This window comes from Oncorhynchus mykiss, chromosome 5 (genome assembly GCF_057628025.1).
Source record: "Oncorhynchus mykiss isolate SJ-2025 chromosome 5, ASM5762802v1, whole genome shotgun sequence".
Classification (NCBI taxonomy): Eukaryota; Metazoa; Chordata; class Actinopteri; order Salmoniformes; family Salmonidae; genus Oncorhynchus; species Oncorhynchus mykiss.
The window spans coordinates 11,431,752-11,451,495 of NC_143026.1; the positions used below are offsets into that span (position 1 = coordinate 11,431,752).

A 19,744-nucleotide genomic window follows, 5' to 3' on the forward strand; every position below is an offset into this window, starting at 1 on the left:
GTTGGAAAGGTTTTGGAGAAAAATAATGGGAAAAAAACACATTTATCCTTTCCCTGTTTAGTGACTAAATTATATTGTGCAGGGCTATTATCGTATTTGATTCTTGCTTCATTCCTATTTTTAATATGAGCACCTGCCCTTTATACAGTCAAGTCTAAAATTAGTGGCACCCTTGAAAAAGATGGGCAAAAAAGATGAGCGATAGTGTATGCAATTTGTTTTACAATGATATTATTTTATGCTAATACAATTGCTCATTAGCAAGTAATTAAAACAATCTAAAATAAACAAAATATTACTTGTTAATCAAAATCTATTTCACTGAGCAATTGTATTAGCATTAAATAATCTCATTGTCAAAAAAATTTGAGTATACAATATGTCTCAGTATTTGTATTTATTTTATACAGTGCCAATAATCTCCAATTGAATATTGTTGTACAGGTATACATTACCATAAATGTCAAAGTTTGGCATGATGAACATAAATGTTGTACCATATTAATTCATTAATTGTACTTGACATTTTTAAAATACATAGGCTATATATTGTTCTTCGTAAATACCTAGTACTCATCAGATAGCTATAGCCTAAAGTTGTAGTCTGGTCTGTGTTCAGTATGGCAGGTGTATTTCAGTCTACCTTTTGATTTAACTGAATTTATCTTGATTTAATTAGTATTGCCCATTTATTTGCATATAGTTGTACCCATATTTGCTTCATACTGAAGGTGAATTAGTTCCTCTGCTTGATGACCTCAGTTAAGTTGATAGGTGGAGCCCTACAGTAATAGTTCATGTCAGGTGTTGTGTAAATCAGCTAGGTTGGAGGATTGCAGGGACTCATGAGAAGAACATGATGACATTTTCACTAATCAGCCTTATTAAAATATTTCTGATTATACAGATTGATTATAATGATTCTGAACTCAACAGATATACACATGTACAGTACCAGTTAAATGTTTAGACAGACCTACTCATTCCAGGGTTTTTCTTTATTTCTTTTTTTATTATTCTCTGTTGTAGAATAATAGCGAAGACATCAAAACTACAAAATAACACATATGAAATCACGTGGTGTGTTAAACAAATCAAAATATATCTTATATTTTAGGTTCTTCAAAGTAGACAACCTTTGCCTTTGCACACTCTTGGCATTCTCTCAACCAGCTTCACCTGGAATGCTTTTCCAACAGTCTTGAAGGAGTTCCCACATATGCTGAGCACTTGTTGGCTGCTTTTCCTTCACTCTGCCGTCCAACTCATCCCAAACCATCTTGAATGGGTTGAGGTCGGGTGATTTTGGAGGCCAGGTCATCTAATGCATCACTCCATCACTCTCCTTCTTGATCAAATAGCCCTTACACAGCCTGGAGGTGGGTTAGGTCATTGTCCTGTTAAAAAACAAATGATAGTCCCACTAAGTGCAAACCAGATGGGATGGCGTATCGCTGCAGAATTCCGTGGTAGCCATGCTGGTTAAGTGTGCCTTGAATTGTAAATACATCACTGACAGTGTCACCATCACACCTCCTCCTCCATGCTGCTTCACGGTGGGAACCACACATGCGGAGATCATCCGTTCACCTACTCTGCATCTCATAAAAACACGGAGGTTGGAGCCAAAAAACTCACATTTTGACTCATCAGACCAAAGGGCAATGGGCTAACGTCCATTGCTTGTGTTTCTTGGCCTAAGTAAGTCTCTTCTTAATCCTTTCTTTGCAGCATTTTGAAGGGTTCACGCAATCTCCTCTGAACAGATAGATGTGTCTGTTACTTGAACCCTGTGAAGCATTTATTTGGGCTGCAATTTCTGAGGTTGGTAACTCTAATGAACTGTCTTCCTTTCCTGTGGTGGTCCTCATGAGAGCCAGTTTCATCATAGTGCTTAATGGTTTTTGCAACTACATTTGAAGAAACTTTAGGAGTTCTTGAATGGTTCCTTCATGTCTTAAAGTATTGATGGACACATCCCAACCACAACACAGCGCGCATCCAACCCGGAAGCCAGCCGCACCAATGTGTCGGAGGAAACACCGTGCACCTGGCGACCTGGTTAGAATGACTGCGCCCGGCCCGCCGCAGGAGTCGCTAGTGCTCGATGAGACAAGGATATCCCTACCGGCCAAACCCGGACGACGCTAGGCCAATTGTGAGTCGCCCCATGGACCTCCCGGTCGTGGCCGGCTGTGACAGAGCCTGGGCTCGAATTAACTTTTAACAAGGCACACTTGTTAATTGAAATGCATTCCAGGTGGCTACCTCATGAAGCTAGTTGAGAAAATATCAAGAGTGTGCAAAACTGTCATCACGGCAAAGTGTGGCTACTTTGAAGAATCTGAAATATACTATTTATTTTGATTTGTTTAACACTTTTTATGGTTACTACATGATTTCATATGTGTTATTTCATAGTTTTGTTGTTTTCACTATTATTCTATAATGTAGAAAATAGTAAAAATAAAGAAAAACCCTGGAATGAGTAGGTGTGTCCAAACTTTTAACTGGTACTGTATATATTAATACAGAGAATGTTACAATTGATTTATATGATGATAGGGTACATATTTGATGATTACCCATAATTATCACTGAAGGGACCATTTTCTGTGGGGGGGGGGGGGACGGACACAACACATACATGCTCCCAGGTTGCAGATCATAAATCACTGTGGCTGTTTTTCCTCCTTGAGTTGCCCTCTGAATGAATTACACCACTTTCCTTGTGGTTTAAAATGGGAGTGTATCTCTCTCCCTCTCTAATATCGCCCACATAGAGGCCTAGATCATTAACTGATATGGTTAATGTGACATAAAGGCCCAGACATCCGTCTGTCTTCTCAAGAGGATAGCTTGTTTCCTCCCTCCCGACTTTTGGATCAATATGTCCATTCATACTACACCAGAAGTGGCCAACATCTATTAAAGGGCGGACCACTCATGGAAAATGTCCGGAATAATCTCATAGAGTGCTTGCCTAATAGGAAACATCATTGAAATGGAATGTAGATCGGACGTCACTGTTGCAAGTCATTTGATTGTTCGTTGTTGCCGAGTGGCCATCTTGGAATCGGGTTTTGGATCTTTGGAAGATTGCTCACCAAAACCTTGCACAATATCTGTGAATTTTCATGGGAATAAACACACTTCAGAAAGGTTACACACACACACACACACACACTGTTTAGAGATCCTCCCAGAGTTATAACGTAACAATGTTTTAACAACTTTGGGGTTTTGTCAGGCTTACACCAGGCTTAGCTCTACCCGTTAGATTTACGTATGCTATGTTGTATAAGCCTACTTTCTACCTGTGAAATTAACTTAATAAAACTGTGTCCAATCTAATACCTATAAAAAATATATATGCATTCAGGAGATGTGAAAACTCAGCCATTATCCAAAGCCAGTCTGAGAGGAGGGCACGGCTTCATCAGTGGCATCTGATATCATATTGTTCAACAGTAACAGCAGAGTCTGCGCCAGTTAAAGATGCACTATGCAGAAATCGCCATTTACCGGTTGCTAAAATTGTAATAGTTTGCCTAATTTTAGTTTGTGACAAAACAAGAAAGAAACATTGTACCATCTAAACTGCTGTGAAATATATATTTCATAACCAAAAACATAGTATTTTCAGCTGTTTGAAGCTGGTGTACAAAACCCAAAGGAAAATACTTAAGAACGGGAAGCATAGAAATAGTGCACACATAACAGATCTATCGCTTCTTAGACCTCCTTGAAATGAGAATGACAGCTATATAACACACATTTCTATGTGAATTTGGTCGGGGCGTCTAAAAAGTTACATATTGCAGCTTTAAGGGATGTGTCCCAAATCGCAACTTTTTATCTAGTGCACTACTTTTGATCAGATCCTCCAGACGCTGGTCAAAAGTAGCACACTAAATAGGGAATATGGTGCCATTTGGGATACAGACTAGACACAGTAGCTCCTGGGGATAGGTCTGCCTTGGTTGTACATGGGAGCCAGTGACACTGACAGACCTGGTGCTGAATAAACATTGAGGGCACTCTTTAATTGGTGCCAAGTCTAATACCGTTACAATGTTAAATAGAATAGGAAGACGGATAACCGGCCTGTGCTGAATCTAACCACAGCTTTAGTGACCCGTCTCATGATTTAAGATGTGAAATGTTTCTGCAGGTGCCAACCCACTTTGCACAGCACATTATTTCATCGTGGAGAATTTGGTAATATTTGGTTGATATGTTGATCAATGAGATTACAACCTATTTTCACCCACTCAAAAAGACAGCCAAAAGTTTGTTGAATTCCCAACGTGTTATCACATCTAAAAGCAAAAACAAATTCCAATGGAAAATCAATGTCTGATTTTTGGTTTAGTTGTCACCTAAATGCATTATCACTGTGCTTTCAACCATTTAAAAGCACACCAAAGTTCAAATGGGAATATAATGTCAGATGTTTAGTTCATTTACATGACAGTTTAATGTGTTATCGCTGTGCTTGATCTAATAGCATAACTAGATGACTAGGACTGTAGATAGTTGAGATTACATTAAAGTACATGGTGCAAGTGATTAATGCCGTTAGAGATTCTGTGCAGATTATTTTAGCAATTGTGAAGATTTCCACAGACCTGCGACCCTGAACATGAGCGCTTTCTATGATTACATAAGACATGTATTGTTACAGTAACCTCAAAATGTGGCCATGGTTGTGTTACTCATTTTAAGGTTGAATAAATACTGTTACATTAGTTTGTAAGATAGCCTTAACATTAGGCTCTTTACTGTCTTACAAAAGTAATATTGAATTGTGTTTGGTTGACAACGCAACCAAATATCAACATTTAAAGGAGATGTATCGACTGCTTGGATAGTTCCATCTGAGCCACTGGCTTAATCCTATTCTTGAACATGTTTTTTCGGTTGAGATATGAATCCAACATAATTGTTAACTTGTTAACAAGTTAATAGGCTATTTACCGTATTGCAAAAGTGATATTTTTTTTTTTAAATTTTTTTTTTATTTCACCTTTATTTAACCAGGTAGGCTAGTTGAGAACAAGTTCTCATTTGCAACTGCGACCTGGCCAAGATAAGGCATAGCAGTGTGAACAGACAACACAGAGTTACACATGGAGTAAACAATTAACAAGTCAATAACACAGTAGAAAAAAAGGGGAGTCTATATATACACATTGTGTGCAAAAGGCATGAGGTAGGCAAATAATTACAATTATGCAGATTAACACTGGAGTGATAAATGATCAGATGGTTATGTACAGGTAGAGATATTGGTGTGCAAAAGAGCAGAAAAATAAAAATAAATAAATAAAAACAGTATGGGGATGAGGTAGGTGAAAATGGGTGGGCTATTTACCAATAGACTATGTACAGCTGCAGCGATCGGTTAGCTGCTCAGATAGCAGATGTTTGAAGTTGGTGAGGGAGATAAAAGTCTCCAACTTCAGCGATTTTTGCAGTTCGTTCCAGTCACAGGCAGCAGAGAACTGGAACGAAAGGCGGCCAAATGAGGTGTTGGCTTTAGGGATGATCAGTGAGATACACCTGCTGGAGCGCGTGCTACGGATGGGTGTTGCCATCGTAACCAGTGAACTGAGATAAGGCGGAGCTTTACCTAGCATGGACTTGTAGATGACCTGGAGCCAGTGGGTCTGGCGACGAATATGTAGCGAGGGCCAGCCGACTAGAGCATACAAGTCGCACACATCACCCGAATTGTGTTTGGTTGTTAATGTAACCAAATATCTATGTATCTTCTGATTAGATAGCTGTGTCTGTGCCACAGAGTCTGGCTTTAACTCCAGTTTGTCTAGAAATTAAAAAATGTATATGTTGAATTTACTTCTCCATTTCAAACAAAAATCAAAGTATAGAATAGGACTAAATCAAACTTCTTAAATTAACTTTAAATACAGTTGGATTTGATTGAATCCTATTCTGTTATTTCTGGTTGAGAGGGAGATGGGAAACCAATATATTTTTTTATTAAAGAGCGACTGCCTTTAAAAAGCAATGAATCCCTTTGAAAACAGCCTGTGTGTCAAGGTTGGGTTTTGATTTGATGATGTCCATTTGCCACTAATATCGGGTGAACAGCTGCAGTGTTTGCTGTCTATCCAATAGCATAGACCAGGGGTACTCAAGTACTATTTGAGAAGGTCCGGTCACACAAATGGTCTCGGTGGCAAAGGTCCGGATGGATAATGTAATTTATAGTAGTAACAAACCCCCACCTCGCAACCCATGCGACCCCAAAATGTTCACACCCTTCTGGTTGGCAGAGAGAAAATGTTGCAGTTTTAAAGCAACATTTCCCACAATTCTACACATTTTGCATGGTGCAGAGATGTTTTTTCTTCTTCAGTTTTAAAGCTAATTTCTACACGTTCTTACATGTCTTATGTGTGTTTACCAGATACCAGGGATCGACCGAGTAAAAAAATGTTTAGACACCGAACTGGGTAAAAATCTGGTCTGCGGTCTGCCAGTTGAGTATGGGGGACATAGACAGTGAGACAAACCTGCCCAGCAGGTCCGACTGTTTACAGTTGCACATGTTTTACTTAAAATACTGCCCCAAACACCTTGGATGTGAAATTGTGCAACTATAACATCCTTGTCAAACATGTCAAAATTAATGACACATTTCTTGATTTATCTTAGATTCTGGGGATTTTGAGGAAGTGAAATAAGATTCCTTTCTACAGTGTCTCATGGGGGACAAACATCATTATCCAAACACAGAATCGGTCAGGAAACAAACCTCCAAGACTGAAATCTCGTTTTTCTAGTGCGCAACAGAAAAACACACGTGCCAATCGGCATGTGTAGTGCCACTTTAAATGTAAACTTTTATTAGTAATTGAATCCTGGACTGAATTTAAACAATAGGCTAGTGGTTGATGACTTCCCAAATGCTACATTGCCTTCGGAAAGTATTCATACCCGTTGACTTATTCCACATTTTGTTGTGTTACAGCCTGAATTCAACATTGATTAAATCTATTTTTCTTTCTCACCCATCTACACACCCCATAATGACAAAGTGAAAACATGTTTTTTGAAATATATACTCATTTACTGTAATTTACTGTATACTGTAAGTATCCACACAACTTTGCTATGACACTCCAAATTGAGCTCAGGTGCATCCAATTTTCTTTGATCATACTTGAGCTGTTGCTACACTTGATTGGAGTCCAGCTGTGGCCAATTCAACTGTGGACATGATTTAGAAGAAACACGCCTGTCCATATAAGGTCCCACAGTTGACAGTGTATGTCAGAGCAGAAACTATCCTATGAAGTCCAAAGGACTGTCTGTAGATCTCTGAGATAAAACTGTGATAAGGCATATATCTGGGGAAGGGTATAAAACAGTGTTGAACATTTCCTAGAGGACAGGGGTCTCCATCATTGGGAAATTTGACAAATATGGAACTACCCAGACTCTGCCTAGAGCTGGCCGTCAGACCAAACTGAGAAACCGGACAAGATGGACCTTGGTCAGGGAGGTGACCAAGAACCCAATGATCACTCTGACAGAACTACAGAGTTCCTTGGCTAATATGGGAGAACCTGCCAGAAGGACAAGTCTCTACAGCATTTCACCAATCTGGGCTTTATGGGAGAGTGGCCAGACGGAAGCCACTCCTGAGAAAAAGGCACAGGATAGCATACCTGGAGTTTTCACTTTGTCATTATGGAGTATTGTGTGTAGATGGGTGGAATGTGGAATAAGTCAAGGGGAATGAATACTTTCTGAATGCATTGTATATTGTATATAGGCTTAAATGGCGCCGTTGATGATACTTTTACATACGTAGTGTATGTGGACATCCCTTCAAATTAGTGGATTCGGGTATTTTGGCCACATTCGTTGCTGACAGGTGTAAAAAAAATTGAGCACAGCCATGCAATCTCCATAGACAAACATTGGCAGTAGAATGGCCTTACTGAAGAGCTCAGTGACTTTCAACGTGGCACCATCATAGGATGGCATCTTTCCAACAAGTCAGTTCGTCAAATTTCTGCCGTGTAAGTGCTGTTATTGTGATGTGGAAATGTCTAGGAGCAACAACGGCTCAGCCGTGAAATGGTCGGCCACACAAGCTCAAAGAGTGCGGAAGCGCATAGTGCGTAAAAATCATCTGTCCTCGGTTGCCACCCTCACTACCGAGTTCCAAACTGCCTCTGGAAGCAACATCATTACAAGAACTGGGTTTCATTGGCCGAGCAGCCGCACACAATACTAAGATCACCATGCGCAATGCCAAGCGTCAGCTAGAGTGGTGTAAAGCTCGCTGCCATTGGACTCTGGAGCAGTGGAAATGCGTTCTTTGAAGTGATGAATCATGCTTCACCATCTGGCAGTCTGACGGACAAATCTGGGTTTGGCGGATGCCAGGAGAACACTACCTGCCCCAATTTATAGTGCCAACTGTAAAGTATAGGTGAGAAGAAATAATGGTCTGTGGCTGTTTTCATGGTCCGGGCTTGGCCCCTTAGTTCCAGTGGGGGGAAACAACGCTACAGCATACCATGACATTCTAGACGATTCTGTGCTTCCAACTTTGTGGCAACTGTTTGGTGAAGGCCCTTTCCTGTTTCAGCATAATGCCCCCGTGCACAAACTGAGGCCCATACAGAAATGGTTTATCGAGAATGGTGTGGAAGAACTTGACTGGCTTGCACAGAGCCCTGACCTCAACCTCATCGAACACCTTTGGGATGAATTGGAATGCTGACTGCAAGCCAGGCCTAATCACCCAACATAAGTGCCCGACCTCACTAATGCTCTTGTGGCTGAATGGAAGCAAGTCCCCGCAGCAATGTTCCAACATCTAGTGGAAAGCCTTCCCAGAAAAGTGGAGGTTTTTATAGCATCAAAGGGGGGATCAACTTCATATTAATGCCCATGATTTTGTAATGAGATGTTCAACGAGCAGTTTTGACCATGTAGTGTATATGATTGATCAAGTATTTGCTCTGTTGAACCTACACTTTGGAATGAATTTGATAGCAACAGGGAATCTATTAAGTGTAGATTTCTCAACAATCATTGTCATGATAGCACATTGGTAATAGTCAGTGACAAATATCATAGCTGGACTTAAAATCCTAGATGGGAGACAGAAAGGATTTTTATTTTTCAGAAAAAAATGTATTGAGCCTTTCATTTAACTAGGCAATCGGTTAAAAACAAATTCTTATTTACAATGACGGCCTACCCCGGCCAAACCCGGACGATGCTGGGCCAATTGTGTGCTGCCCTATGGGACTCCCAATCACAGCTGAATGTGATACAGCCTGGATAGCTGTAGATAGATCAACCCTCCAGTAGGAGGTGCTGCCCAGCCTATAGTTTTTTTCTTATAGTGGATATTACGTTTAAGATCTGAAGTTGTTTCAAAGGTACAAATTACACATAAACTCAGCAAAAAAACAAACGTCCCTTTTTCAGGATCATGTATTTCAAAGATAATTTGGAAAAATCTAAATAACTTCACAGATCTTAATTGTAAAGGGTTTAAACACTGTTTCCCATGCTTGTTCAATGAACCATAAACAATTAATGAACATGCACCTGTGAAACGGTCGTTAAGACACTAACAACTTACAGATGGTAGGCAATTAAGGCCATAGTTATGAAAAAGTAAGACACTAAAGAGGCCTTTCTACTGACTCTGAAAATACCAAAAGAAAGATGCCCTTGGTCCCTGCTCATCTGCGTGAACGTGCCTTCTGCATGCTGCAAGGAGGCATGAGGACTGCAGATGTGGCCAGGGCAATAAATTGCAATGTCCGTACTGTGAGACGCCTAAGACAGCGCTACAAGGAGACAGGACAGACAGCTGACCGTCCTCGCAGTGGCAGACCATGTGCAACAACACCTGCACAGGATCGGTACATCCGAACATCCCACCTGCGGGTAAGGTACAGGATGGCAACAGCAACTGCCCGAGTCACGCCAGGAACGCACAATCCCTCCATCAGTGCTCAGACTGTCTGTAATAGGCTGAGAGAGGCTGGACTGAGGGCTTGTAGGCCTGTTGTAAAGAAGGTCCTCATCAGACATCACCGGCAACAACGTCGCCTATGGGCACAAACCCACCGTCGCTGGACCAGACAGGACTGGCAAAAAGTGCTCTTCACTGACGAGTCGCGGTTTTGTCTCACCAGGGCTGATGTTCGGAGTCACGTTTATCGTCGAAGGAATGAGCGTTACACCGAGGCCTGTACTCTAGAGCGGGATCGATTTGGAGGTGGAGGGTCTGTCATGGTCTGGGGCGGTGTGTCACAGCATTTACAGGGAAGGCATCCTCCTCCCTCATGTGGTACCCTTCCTGCAGGCTACTCCTGACATGACCCTCCAGCATGACAATGCCGCCAGCCATACTGCTCGTTCTATGCGTGATTTCCTGCAAGACAGGAATGTCAGTGTTCTGCCATGGCCACAGCCCGGATCTCAATCCCATTGAGCACGTCTGGGACCTGTTAGATCGGAGGGTGAGGGCTAGGGCCATTCCCCCCAGAAATGTCCGGGAACTTGCAGGTGCCTTGGTGGAAGAGTGGGTTAACATCTCACTGCAATAACTGGCAAATCTGGCGTAGTCCAAGAGGAGGAGATGCACTACAGTACTTAATATAGCTGGTGGCCACACCAGATACTGACTGTTGTCTGTTCTGATGTACAACTGGCTATTGCTGAGTTTAAATAAACACAGTTGACAGTGAGGGGGCGTTTCTTTTTTTGCTGAGTTTATTTTATTCAAGGTTTGTTGATTAATTTAAAAAAAATCCAATGTATTTTCTACATAGATTCCACCTCACAATACGTTGACAAATTACATTGAAACAACGTTGATTTAACCATTTTTGTGCCCAGTGGGATTAACTGCTAGTTTTTGTACAGGAATTCAGGCAGTTTGTTGAGATTATGTGGAGCTCAGTTTTGCCTCCCTTCTTAATATGAATTCTATTTTGCAGGGAAATGAGGATGGAATTGATAGCAAATGAGATCTGATTGATTCATAGTGTGGGTCGACCTCCGGGCTGATCATCTTCTGTTAATGTTATCAGCTTTGCCACCAGCAGAGTCAGAATTCAAATCGCCCCTGGGAGCCAAAGCCAAATTAGTAAGCGATATGTTTAAACAATGGGATTGTGGAAGTAGCTAAAGGAAGACGTGGGGAGTGTGGTGCAGTTACATGGGAGCTTTGTAAATATTGAAGTGTATCCAACTGGGCTTGACTGAAATTGATATTCTACAATATAATCATGAGTCTGAGTAGAATGTTATGAAAAACTGCACATTATCTAATAGTGAAAAGGAAGTGCATCATCAATGTCATGTCAGTGTTGATAAACTCAAACCTGACGGCCCAGTCATGCAACTGCACAGTAAGAATCAATTCAGGTCTTTCAAATGACTGCGTTTTTGGATATATTCAATTCTATTAACCTCTAGGAAATCCATTTATGTTGAATACTCGGTTCTCTTAACCTCTAGGAAATGAATTTAGGTTCATTGGCATCTTTTGGAATTGTGCCAAATAAGAGCTTATGTGTTCCATGGATCATTGGCCCGCAGGCTACTGGGTTTCAATATATGACTAATCCGTACATGCTATTCAGTCTTTTGCAAGGGAAATTGTGCACTGAAATTCTGTAGATTTTTTCAAGGTTGGCAATAAGGGAGGTTAGTAATCAGAACATATCCCAGCGGGAAATTATGCCTACTTTCTGGGGATTCTGTGGGCCATCCAATCAAAATGCAAACCTGTCGGAATACAGTACATGTCAACTTTATGGGTTACTCCATTCTGTTTCACGTATAGGGGGAGTCAGTGCTGTTGATAGCACCAGTCAAGTAATCAAAGGAAACACAGAATAAAACTCCTCAATAAATGCTCTCAATTTGTGGAATGCACGCTATGCAGTAAGTGATGGAACCACTTAGTATTTGATATAATGGAGGCACACTTCATAGGCATATGGTGCCTATGAAATGGAGCTTCAAGGCCTCTGCTGCTTTTCTCAAAATACTAGTAGGTGCGATTTAAGTGTGCCTCCATTTCTGTTTGATAATAAACTACGTCTGAGAAAGGCCCTTGTCACTCGGGTGGTTATTGCGGTTTCTTTTGGTTTGGTTCTGATGTACAACTGGCTATTGCTGAGTTTTTTTTTTCAAGTGCACATAAGAATTTAACCAAAGTATTGTTGGAACTTGTGAGGTATGAAATGTCTTAAAAACAACCTTAGAGGAACTTTGTTTTCTTTTTGCATTGCATTAGGAGGTTTTTTCTGTACTCAGTTAGACTTCTGGCCTGTGAAATCAATACACAACTGGCAGGTCATTAGCATGCGAAGTCTTTAGTGAGATTGATGTAGCGCTAAAAACAATGAAGGGACTCTTTTGTTTCCTCTATTTGGTGTCTTACCTCAGCCTCTCTGTGATGAATGTGGTTGCACATAATCAACCGTTATAGGAATCCCTTAAAGCTGTAATATGTGACTTTTTGGGCAACCTGTCCAAATTCACATAGAAATGTGAGTTATAGAGCTGTCATTGAAAGCAAGTCTAAGAAGCGGTAGATCTGATCTATGCGCGATTACGTTTCTGGAACACGCTGTCATACACGTCGGTTACACATGGTCTGCGGCTGTGAGGCCAGTTGGACATACTGCCAAATTCCCTAAAACAACATTGGAGGCAGTCTATGGTAGAGAAATGAACATGACATTTTCTGGCAACCGCTCTGGTGGACATTCCTGCAGTCAGCATGCCAATGGCACACTCCCTCAAAACTGGAGACATCTGTGGCATTGTGTTGGGTGACAAAACTGCACATTTTAGAGTGGCCTTTTATTGTCTCCAGCACAAGGTGCACCTGTGTAATGATCATGCTGTTTAATTGGCTTCTTGATATGCTACACCTGTCAGGTGGATGGATTATCTTGGTAAAGGAGAAAGGCTCACTAACAGGGATGTGAAGAAGTTTGTGTACAAGTTTTGAGAGAAATCATCATTTTTGGGCGTTTGGAAAATTTCTGGGATCTTTTAATTCAGCTCATGAAACATGGGACCAACAATTTACATGTTGCGTTTATATTTTTGTTCAGGATACAATATTTTTGTTTATTGAAAATATATTTCACAGATGGTTTAGATGGTACAATGTTTCTCTACAGTTCTTGTTTTGTCACATTGAAATTAGGCAAACTATTAGAATTTTAGTATCCAAGCAATGGAGGAGCGATTTCTGCATATTGCACCTTTTAATTTGACATTCAGTTTTAGTGCACCATAAGACTCAGTTGATTAGTGGGCCAACTCAAGCACCATCCACCCCATTGTCCTTCTGTACTGTGATGACTTTTAGAATTAAACATGGAATCAATCTGACGTTTGATTCAATGTAGGCCAATTATACCGCTAATCAACAACTAACGGATGGTGTTTAGTTTTTTCTGTTATGTCAAAAGGTGAGACAAAATGTAAATATTTAGACGCTGATGGGTAAAGTACTGCGGTAGAGCCACTTGAAAAAGGGGAGTGTAGCCCCCTTCACCACATTTGAATGCAGACTAGAGTCATTTGTGTTGATTAGCCTGCAACGACCAGAAGGGAAAACATTTATCTGGATTGTTATGGGACAGGCGTCCCCTTGTCCCCAAACACTAGCCTGCCTCCATAGTCCCCATTGTCATTAACTGAAATTGGTATTTGCCTCAAGAACAGTAATGGGGTAAACATCAGTGTATTTGCTGTAGTCACCAGCACTGCACTGAGTCTGCTTCCACAGGCCGAATTAATATTATTTTTTCCTGTCATTGGTCAATTGTATTAACAATGAGGCCACACTTGATTATTTAGAAAATCCTAATTGGATTTGTTTAAAAAGTAATCAGTCTCAACACAATTCAGTTCTTTCTCTACCGATTATTTGGCGGCTTGTCTTTGAGCTTTAGTGTGCATTCAATTCATATTGATCAGTCTAAAGAAAATATCAATCATCCTGACGTAACGTTACACTTAGGTTTGCCTCCAGGGGAATCTGCCTAAGATTGCGCCCTAAAGAAAAGTATTGAGCGTGCCATGGTATCGTGACCGACTCCTAGGCACTACCATTTGTCTATGAAATCTGTCTTAATATGGGTGTGTAATGACTCGGTGCTGTGTGCTGTTTTTTTTATGTTGAGGGGGTCAGTGACAGCTCTCTCAGACAGGAGAGACGAGAGCACTCAGTCACAGGGAGAGGAGCTGGAGACCAATGCAGTGAGTTCCCCCTTCATGTCACACTTGTGTAGAGATCATCTGCATCCTTCCATCTGCTAGAGATATTACTGGAAATACAGCAGCAAGGTGTTAGCGTTTAGCTCCGGGTATCCCTATCATATTGAGATAGACAGCAGCAAGGTGTTAGCGTTTAGCTCCGGGTATCCCTATCATATTGAGATAGACAGCAGCAAGGTGTTAGCGTTTAGCTCCGGGTATCCCTATCATATTGAGATAGACAGCAGCAAGGTGTTAGCGTTTAGCTCCGGGTATCCCTATCATATTGAGATAGACAGCAGCAAGGTGTTAGCGTTTAGCTCCGGGTATCCCTATCATATTGAGATAGACAGCAGCAAGGTGTTAGCGTTTAGCTCCGGGTATCCCTATCATATTGAGATAGACAGCAGCAAGGTGTTAGCGTTTAGCTCCGGGTATCCCTATCATATTGAGATAGACAACAGCAAGGTGTTAGCGTTTAGCTCCGGGTATCCCTATCATATTGAGATAGACAGCAGCAAGGTGTTAGCGTTTAGCTCCGGGTATCCCTATCATATTGAGATAGACAACAGCAAGGTGTTAGCGTTTAGCTCCGGGTATCCCTATCATATTGAGATAGACAGCAGCAAGGTGTTAGCGTTTAGCTCCGGGTATCCCTATCATATTGAGATAGACAACAACAAGGTGTTAGCGTTTAGCTCCGGGTATCCCTATCATATTGAGATAGACAACAGCAAGGTGTTAGCGTTTAGCTCCGGGTATCCCTATCATATTGAGATAGACAACAGCAAGGTGTTAGCGTTTAGCTCCGAGTATCCCTATCATATTGAGATAGACAACAGCAAGGTGTTAGCGTTTAGCTCCGGGTATCCCTATCATATTGAGATAGACAACAGCAAGGTGTTAGCGTTTAGCTCCGAGTATCCCTATCATATTGAGATAGACAACAGCAAGGTGTTAGCGTTTAGCTCCGGGTATCCCTATCATATTGAGATAGACAACAGCAAGGTGTTAGCGTTTAGCTCCGGGTATCCCTATCATATTGAGATAGACAACAGCAAGGTGTTAGCGTTTAGCTCCGGGTATCCCTATCATATTGAGATAGACAGCAAGGTGTTAGATCTGAACAACCATCTTAAGATAATTGCAGTTGTTCAGCTCTTTTGCAACGGCTCTGAACTTTGTGCACACAGCAATGTAGCGACGGTGCTTTAGTTTGAATGGCACAGAACCTTGTCCATTATATGGCATCTATTTCTGTGCTCACAACTCACTCTAGAGAGGAGAACAGATCCTGCTTAATGGATTTTTTGCTTTGCCCCCAACTGCTCATGACTAGTAGTCTGATGACAACTGCCATTGTTTCTAACAATGTGGAGACAAAAAAAGAGATGTTCTCACATTAAACACAGTGCACTCTCCTCAAACACTAAACGTAACAGACAGAGAAGAAAGCTCATCCTTTCCCAGAGTGAAACAGGCCTAGTAGCACAATATGTCAGATGTATTCTACAGACAAAAACAAAAAAAAGCCAGCCATGTCTTGACAACAGACCAAGGCAAAACAGCGTAATTGTTTAACCTCCGGATCAAAAAAGACAAGCCAGCACAAAGAGAGAGCTCAATTAGACTCAAAAAGAGAAGACAGTGACTTGATTCACAGCACTTTTTAGCCCCATACTGCTCCTACAAAGCGTCTTCTGTTCAGGCAAATGCTCCGGTTAACTTTCATCTCTGTGTGGCCATGTTGTCATATTTTATATATACACTACATGACCAAAGTATGTGGATACCTGCTCATCGAACATCTCATTCCAAAATTATTGGCATTAATATTGAGTATGTCCCCCCTTTGCTGCTATATCAGCCACCACTCTTCTGAGAAGGCTTTCCACTAGATGTTGGAACATTGCTGCGGGGACTTGTTTCCATTCAGCCACTAGAGCATTAGTGAAGTCGGACACTGATTCTGGGCGATTAGGCTTGGCTCGTAGTCGGCGTTCCAATTCATCCCAAAGTTGGATGGGGTTGAGGTCAGGGCTCTGTGCAGGCCAGTCAAGTTCTTCCACACCGATCATGACAAGCCATTTCTGTATGGACCTTGCTTTGTGCACTGGAGCATTGTCATGCTGAAACAGGAAAGCATTACGATTTCCCTTCACTGGAACTAAGGGGCCTAGCCCGAACCATGAAAAACAGCCCCAGACCATTATTCCGCCTCCACCAAACTTTACAGTTGGCACTATGCATTCAGGCAGGTAGCGTTCTCCTGGCAATCCGCCAAACCCAGATTTGTCTGTCAGACTGCCAGATGGTGAAGTGTGATTCATCACTCCAGAGAACCCGTTTCCACTGCTCCAGAGTCCAATGACCACAAGCTTTACACCACTCCAGCCGACACTTGGCATTGCGAATGGTGATCTTAGGATTGTGTGCGGCTGATCGGCCATTGAAACCCATTTCATGAAGCTCCCGACAAACAGTTATTGTGCTGACGTTGCTTCCAGAGGCAGTTTGGAACTCGGTAGTGAATGTTGCCACCAAGGATAGATAATTTTTCAAGATAAGCGCTCGGCGGTCCCGTTCTGTGAGCTTGTGCGGCCTACCACTTCACAGCTGAGCCGTTGTTGCTCCTACACATTTCCACTTCACAATAACAGCACTTACAGTTGACCGGGGCTGATCTAACAGGGCAGACATTTGACTAACTGACTTGTTGGAAAGGTGGCATCCCATGATGGTGCCACATTGAATGTCACTGAGCTCTTCAGTAAGGCCATTCTACCTCCAATGGTTGTCTATGGAGATTGCACGGCTATGTGCTCGATTTTATACACCTATCAGCAACAGGTGTGGCTGAAATAGCCGAATCCACTAATTTGAAGGACCAATGCACAAGAATCTCTGTCATGTTATGTTTGTTAAGATGGCAAAGGGGCCTTCTATTCCAAACTCCTAGAGATGAAACCTGTCAATTATTTCCATTTACTATTGTTGTCTTCAGGGGCTTTGTTATCTTATTTCTCGTGGCATACATGCCCTTCCTGAGGAGGAATGTATCCTTAAGACTACTGCCCCGATTTGTCTTTCCTACCCTGAACTCTGCCTAAATGTATCTTCATTCATTTGAAAAACGGAAAACTTTGGCATGTTTTTTAGCCTGAGGTAACCTCTGCACCTTGTTAAAGAAAAAGAAAAAACTATGGAAATGCCAGCTTTTCTAATTGCCATTCTATGGCATTCACTTTGGCAACAGCTGGGAGCGTGAAGTCAGTGGAATAGCACAGTGTTGACCAATGGCGTGGCGCCTGCCATCCAAAGACATGGTGTGATTCCACCCCAGTCCCTTGGGAGAAGTATTTTAGAGAGTTGTCAAAGCAGATTGAGTGGCCTGCCACACAGCCCATGTGGCTCACTGCTCATCAAACATTTAAGAGGGACAGGCTGTCTGCTTTCATTTGGAGAGGGCTGAGCATTGCAGTAGATGGAGAAGATGGGAGGAGAGGAGTGTAGCGTAGAAATTAGATGAGTTGTGTACTTTTGCTTAAACATCAGATGGGCTTTATAAGTTATGTTGATGTACAGTACTGTATGTGACACGTTGTTATGCTTCCAAACATACAGTATCTGGTATGCAGAGAGATTTTACTTCAATCCTGAACTCGTCATACAACCAAACACAACCAAACACAACTAAACACGTAAACACAAAAAAGAGACACAAGCACACACGTTCTTATTATGACAATGACACATTGTAATGTTGCTCCCCTTGTCGCCATGTAATGAAATTAGACTGACAGTTGAGAGGGCAGTAGAATCACTTTAATAACATAATGTGATTATGACATCACACTCGGAAGAATAAATTAGTTTTTTTTTGTTATATTTACAAGGGGGCTTTCATATCCAGCCGTATCCATATCCAGCGTTTTATAATAGCATAACATATAAAATGTTAGTATGGTCAAAATTGAGCAGGACTTCTTAGTTTTCTAGCTACAAAAAGTTGTTTTTGTTCAGTAGATGTCTTACGAGCAGATTATAAGAAATGACACCACCAAATGTACTTGTTACTTCCTGGTAAAGATGTATGATGACATCAAGATCATTAGTTATCTCAGATAACAGATTACCACCAGATAGTTGTATTTATCGCTAAGAAAACACATTTTTACAACTTGTATACAACCTGACCATGATGTCACAAAACAAAACGACGTCATCATGATGTCATTCCAACCAGTTTTTCCCGCTGGGTTGTTGTTGTTACCCATGGAAACCTTCCGGGCTGCTCACACACACTCTTGTAAATTAGACTTGTTAAAAGTTTTAACAAAAGTTGGGAGAAACAGAAAAATCTCTGTCTCACAGAAACAGATGCCCTTCCGGCTCTCCACTATCACATAGGAAGTATCCTCTCTCAGCTAGCGTTGTTAGCGGGTGGTGGATGCCCTAGATTGACTAATTGGTGATTTGATTCTGTTGGCTCTGTCAGTGCCCGGGAGGAGGATGCCTCAAACCACTTGTCCTCTGGGACCCATCTCAGAGTTGGAGAAAGGGTGGTTCTTCGCAGCCCTTACCTCAACTCTTCCCACTATAGGTTTAATGGTATTCCATTTGGTAATTGCACATATTTAATAAAATATGAGTTTCTTAGATAACATTCAGATTATTTGTCCATATTCCTTGTCCATTTGTCCATCCAGCCAGCAGCATACCACCCTACATACCACTGCTGGTTTGCTTCTGATGCTAAGCAGGGTTGGTCCTGGTCAGTCCCTGGATGGGAGACCAGATTCTGCTGGAAGTGGTGTTGGAGGGCCAGTAGGAGGCACTCTTTCCTCTGGTCTAAAAAATATCCCAATTCCCCAGGGCAGTGACACTTTTGTTGCTGTAAATGAGAATGTGTTCTCAGTCAACTTACCTGGTAAAATAACAGATACATTAATTGGTCCATATACCATGTGAATTTGTGTATTGCAATGTTAAATAATGTATTTTTCAGTTGTGGAGATAGTACTCAATTGTCATACATGTGTAAAAATAAAGATACCTTAATAGAAAACAAATAAAATAAAAGTGAGTCACCATGTAAAATACTACTTGAGTAAAAGTCTGAAAAGTGTTTTGTTTTAAATATACTTAAGTATCAAAAGGAAAAGTATACATCATTTCTAATTCCTTATAAAACAAACCAGACAGCTGCATTTGTTATATATATATATATATATATATATATTTATTTATTTAGGGATAGCCAGGGGCACACTCCAACATCATTTACAAATGAAGCCTGTGTGTTTAATGAGTCCACCAGATCAGAAGCTGTAGGATGACCAGGGATGTTCTCTGTTTAATGAGTCCACCAGATCAGAAGCTGTAGGATGACCAGGGATGTTCTCTGTTTAATGAGTCCACCAGATCAGAAGCTGTAGGATGACCA

The 19,744-nt window shown here is 41.4% G+C and overlaps 1 protein-coding gene across 6 annotated transcripts in view; it reads left to right on the forward strand.

Annotated features, from left to right (window-relative positions):
- Positions 1-19,744, forward strand: part of LOC110523188 (3',5'-cyclic-AMP phosphodiesterase 4D) — a 365,644-nt gene that overhangs the window by 80,521 nt on the left and 265,379 nt on the right. The gene's annotated exons all lie outside the window — the stretch shown is intronic.